We start from the raw sequence: 6,000 nt of genomic DNA on the forward strand, positions 1-6,000 counted from the left end.
AATAAGCTTGCAGGTTGAGGCACATTTTTGTATCACATTAATATTATCATTCGCTAAAATAAATGAAAGTTTCAAAGAATTCGGCAATAGACTAAAATTTTCGTTTTCAAAGTTTAAAATCCTATACAGTTCGTCTCTAAGATTGTCGTATAACGGACATTTAGTCAATAAATGCTCCTCGTTTTCAATTTTATCGTCATAAACAAAACAAGTTCTTTGATCTATTGGAAGACTCTCGTAGCGTCCTGTCTCCACACGTATTGGGGCAACACCACAGCGAAACTGAGAGTATTCTCTTCTGTGCGATGGTATAATAAGTTTATCTAGGTAAAATTATGTATATACATCCTTATTAAATGTTCTATATATACGCAGTTTGTTACCTCCTGGTTCATTTCGTCTAGTAGTGTCTTAAAGCAAATCTTCATTCCATGTCTGTCATAAATCGAGCTAACGATGGTCATTAATGAAGGCACCAGTATACCGCTGTTCAATAGTCATAAATCGAAGGTCTAAAATCGGTTATCGGACGGACTTGTCTTATATTTCGTTTGCTCCTGTTGTAAAACAAAATAAGTTCATATATATGTAGATGTTTATTCATTAAAGTAATCTTAAGTGTGATAAAGTCTATAATTACTACCACATATGCTTGGCGTGTGATAGTTAAATTTTGTTTTGATAAAAAGAAAAATACAAAACTCAGGTTTACTTAAGCTCTATTTCGCCTAAAGTAAAACGTAAAATGGCCAATTTGTAGTAAATTTAGTTAGATACAGATAAGGTCAAAAATGTAATGTACTTCATCATATTTCTTCATTTATAACATAAATAAGAACATGATATGTGATTTATTTGTAATTGTCAAAAAGACAAAAGGAGCAAGAAAACAATTTGTAAAGTTACTAAACGAAAAAAAAAGATAGTTTATTTGTGATATTTCACATACTGTGGTACTAAGTGTCTCACTATTTTACTTACACTATAATATAACAGATGTCGTATATCATTACATAACTCATGAGACAGCGGAACGTATCCCCTGTCAGTTTCAATGGTTTAAAGTAATTCATTACCCATTAAAAACATGTCAATCTTATACAACATAATGATTTTGAAATTGTAACTTACATTAATGTTGATTCGTGCATTGGTCAAGTCTTTTTCTCTTCTTTCTGAAAAAAAAACACATTCATTTTTATTCCAATTACAACAGTGTTACCAAGAAAATATACTTAATCAATGATCATAAAACAGAAATAACAAGGTTTGATTAAAATTTGATGCTAGATTTGTTCTAAATAAGTTTCACCCACTAGACCATTCAGCAACGTCTTGAATAGGTATTCAGTGACAAAGATTTAAGTTCGAATTGACTTCAACTTCGTACTTTATCTTGCCTTTTAAACTTTTTTATTCGAGTGTCACAGATGAGTCTTTTGTAGACTAAAGACCGTCTACCGTACAAAGCCTGATAACTGTGATGAGTTTATATATTCCTGTATTGTAAATGTGTCTGACGTTGGAGAACAGACGCCGTACTCTTTTGAAAACTTTCATCGCTAACATACTTTGACTTTGGATTCTACGTTCTACTGTCGTTCCATTGCATAATACATGTACTAGTTTGTAGAATGTGACCTACCGAATTAGACTATTTACCGGATTAAAATTTTGTAATCACATAAGCAACACGACGGGTGCCACATGTGGAGCAGGATCTGCTTACCCTTCCGGAGCACCTGAGATCATCCCTAGTTTTTGGTGGGGTTCTTGTTGTTTATTCTTTAGTTTTCTCTGTTGTGTCATGTTTACTATTGTTTTTCTGTTTGTCTTTTTCATTTTTAGCCATGGTGTTGTCAGTTTGTTTTAGATTTATGAGTTTGACTGTCCCTTTGGTATCTTTCGTCCCTCTTTTATAGAAAAGATGGTTATCAAATGTTTCATCTCCTCAAAGATAGTAGCTATTCTGCAGATCGTCACGATTTGGGAAAAAATTGAAAACGACACGTTTGATAATTTCAGGTGTCCGAAGCGCTTTTCTTGATTTACCTTCATCATGAACGTTCAAAGCCAAACATTTGAAATCCGGGGATGTATAAGTACCGAAACCGTTTAAGAGCTATATGTCAAAAATACCTAAACTAAAAAGCCAATAAGTATCATTTTATCCAATAAATTTAAAGTTTTTTTTCAAGCTGGCTCGACGATTTGCAGTTGCGCAAATGGGTTTTACATTTACATCACAAATAATATGTATTTGCGTCAAAATAAGGTGCGTCACTAATGAGTCTTTTGTAAACGAAACGCACGTCTAGCGTAAATACAAAGTTTAATTCTGGTATATATGATAAGTTTATTTAATAACTTCTAAAAAAGATAATAAAACTAAAACTCAATATCTAAAACATTTAATTGTATCAGTAAACTATGTTTGGCACAACCTGTTGTCACGATGATTCCTGTGTATGCCTCTATTGTATAAGACTTGTTACTATTCTTCAATACACTGAATGCTTGTATATGTTGGCATTTAGCTACTGTTTTTCTCAGATTGATGTATATCTTGTCACCTAAAAAACACTAACTTTGCAAACGTTCTGATTCCTTTCACGGATTTGGCTATACTTTTTGGACCTTTTGGATTATAGCTCTTCATCTTTTATATAAGCTTTGGATTTCAAATATTTTGGCTACGAGCATCACTGAAGAGACATGTATTGTCGAAATGCGCATCTGGTGCAAGAAAATTGGTACCGTTAATTTTATTATCAAACCTTAATCAGAAATAAAGATTGAAGTGGAAGATACCAAAGGGATATTCAAACTCTCAAGTAGATGAAAAATTGAGATAGCCGTTGCAAAAAGAAGGAACAAGACTACAAACAGTATCCAAAAGACAACACTAGAAAACTAAAGACTGAGCCATACGATTCCAACCAAAACATCAGGCATCTCCGTTACTCCGTATGGGTTATCAGGCCCTACTCCATATGTGACACCCGTCGTATTACTCACGTACAAATATATTCATTAGTTATATCAAGTGATTAGGTATCTCTCAATAGTTGATTGGTAATTGAGATTTATCTAAACCTAAGACGTAAACCGTTAAAATTTAAAACTTGAACGAGTATGATATTGAAACACTGTATACGTGACAAGTATATACAAGATTGTTACCAGTGTAGACAACAATAAAAATAGAACAATAACCCCAATAAACAATACTTAAAACTAAAACTAATCACAAAAAAACACTTTGAACAAAACTAGGGGTGATCTCAGGTGCTCCGGTAGTGTAATCAGATATTTGCTCAACATGTGGCACCTGTCGTTTCCACACGAAATAATCTGGAATTTCGTATCAAATGAGAGATATATACTCCATCTGCAGATGCTCCTGGAATTATAATTCTTGGAAATGGAAATTTGCAATTTGGAGGCTGAAATAATTTCAGTAGCTGTAAAGTTTTGTTCTCAGCCGATCCTCGCTGTTAATTTCCAGATTTATTTCAAGACATCAGTCAGTCTGAACTATTTTTTTTGTATCCTTTGTTTGAAGTTCGGTGAAGTTTGTTTGAATCAGAGTGATTCATCTTATAAAGTATGATTTGTCCCTCCCTTAAACAAGATTATTGTGTCTATATTGGCCATTCCTTTTTTGGGTCGATTCCACTGCTGAAGGACGTTTCATCCCCGAGGGTATCACCAGCCCAGTAGTCAGCACTTCGATGTTGACATAAATATCAATTGTATTGTCATTTAAATAAATTTACTGTTTGCAAAAGTATGAATAACTCGAAATGATAAGGATGTTCTTATCCCAGGCATAGATTACCTTAACCGTATTTGGCACAACTTTTTGGAATTATGGGTCCTTAATACTTTTCAACTTTGTACTTGTTTTAGCTTTCTAACTATTCAGATCTCAGAGTCACTGATGAGTCTTATGTAGACGAAAGTAAAATCACAAAATTCTGAACTCCGAGGAAAATTTTAAAAGGAAATTTCCTAATCAAATGGCAAAATCAAAAACTCAAACACCTCAAACGAATGGATAACTGTTATATTTCTGACTTTTTACATGTATTTTCTTGTGAAGAAAATGGTGGATTGAACCCCGTTTTATAGCTAGCAAAACTGCTCACTTGTATGACACTTGTATCAAATTCCATTATATTGACAACTATGTGTGAGCAAATTAAACAGACGTAATAGGTAAAAGTGTCAAAAATAGGGGTTTAGCAGTCAACGTTGTGTTATAATCTTAATAACCATTAAAACATAACAAATATGTAACAAAGCACAAAAAGGCATATAGACAAAGCACATAAGCACAAATGACAGACAAAAATACAAAAAACAATCATAAAACAATAACACAATGATAGTATGTATAAGTACAGAGCCACGTCATTTGTATCAAAGAAACACAAAATGGCATATCGACAGACTAACGAGTATTCGGGATTTCCTCTTTTGTAAGTGTCGTGGGATATATGTTCAGTGTCTTTCCAAGTGAGTACCTAATTGCTTTATCAAGCAGTTAGTGTAAAAGTTTCATAAGTCGAAAATAAACTTTCAACGGCATGGCTCAGAAAGAAGAAGACCAACAGGCAAACAATAGTACAAAAACTTAAGACTAAGCATCACGAACCCTACTAAACTGTAATGTGATTTACACACAGAGACAGTTTAAATACTTGTATAACAAAGATTTGTATAGTAAGTTCTTATTGTACAGATCCTTACCAACAAAAAATCTTTGAGTTGATGTTTCTGTGAAAAACGAGTCTGATGTGCGGTAAAAAGAGGCAACACTACGTTGTGTAACGCTGTTCAAAAGTCATAAATCGATTGAGTATAAAAAAAATCCGGGTTACAAACTTAAACCGAGGAAAACACATCAACTATAGAAGGACTCGGTAACGACGGAACAATGGAAACACTGAAATGCAACAAAAACAAACGTCAACAAACATAGAAACCAACTATTTGATATAACAACTGCCATATTCCTGACTTGGTACATTGTTATACATATATTAAAATATTATCTAAGATCATTACAATTTTTGCTATAACAAACCATTTTAATAAAACAAATGAGCTTTTGCAACTATTATTGTTCAGACGAGAACACGTTCCCGGGTGGGTTACTTCCTATATATTTAGTGGTATGAGTGTGCCGCAAAACAGGGTAACTTTTTCATGCCCTGCTGATGAGAACAGGGTCTTTTTTTAAACAAAGTATTTGTCCAGAACAGGATCGCTTATCTAACTCTTTAAGATACAGAACCCGGGTCTAGAACTGCATCTATTTTATACGGTCTAGAACAGGGTATAAATTTTCTGAGCGTGTATAGAGCAGGGTATGTTTTTCAATATTTTTGTTTAGAACAGGAATGTTTTTTTTTAGTGTTTTCTGGTTAGAACAGGGTATGTTTTTCAAAATATTTGTTTAGAACAGGGTTTGTTTTTCAATGTTTTCTGGTTAGAACAGGGTATGATTTGGCAAGTGCTGTCGGCACAGTTATACTCGAAAGGATAGTCAGTAACCCCCCTCCCCCCCTGGGGACACGTTATTCGGTGTCGAAAGACAATTGTCTGATTTGAAAGGTTTTTGTTACAAAAATCAAAATTATTTAAACAACAATATGCAATTTGATTTTTTAAAGTTACTCATGCGTCCAATATAAGTGCTACGATATTGCATATTTAACATACTATATCCCATTGCGTGTCAAGAATTGTTGAAATAAAAGATTTTTGACTTGATTATTAGCTTAATATAGTATTGTAAACATTACAATGAATATATTATGTTTTACAAGAATGGGGCGGAGTCAAGGACTAAAGTTATTATTGTTTTATTACAATATTCTTGTCACTGTCATTATTTTTACACAATAAGTAAAGAATATAGGTATATTAATTGATGATAAAACCAGTGTAAATAGTGGAGATAGGGTCAAAGGTTATGATGATAATTAGTTT

The sequence above is a fragment of the Mytilus galloprovincialis genome, chromosome 9 (genome assembly GCF_965363235.1).
Source record: "Mytilus galloprovincialis chromosome 9, xbMytGall1.hap1.1, whole genome shotgun sequence".
NCBI lineage: Eukaryota > Metazoa > Mollusca > Bivalvia > Mytilida > Mytilidae > Mytilus > Mytilus galloprovincialis.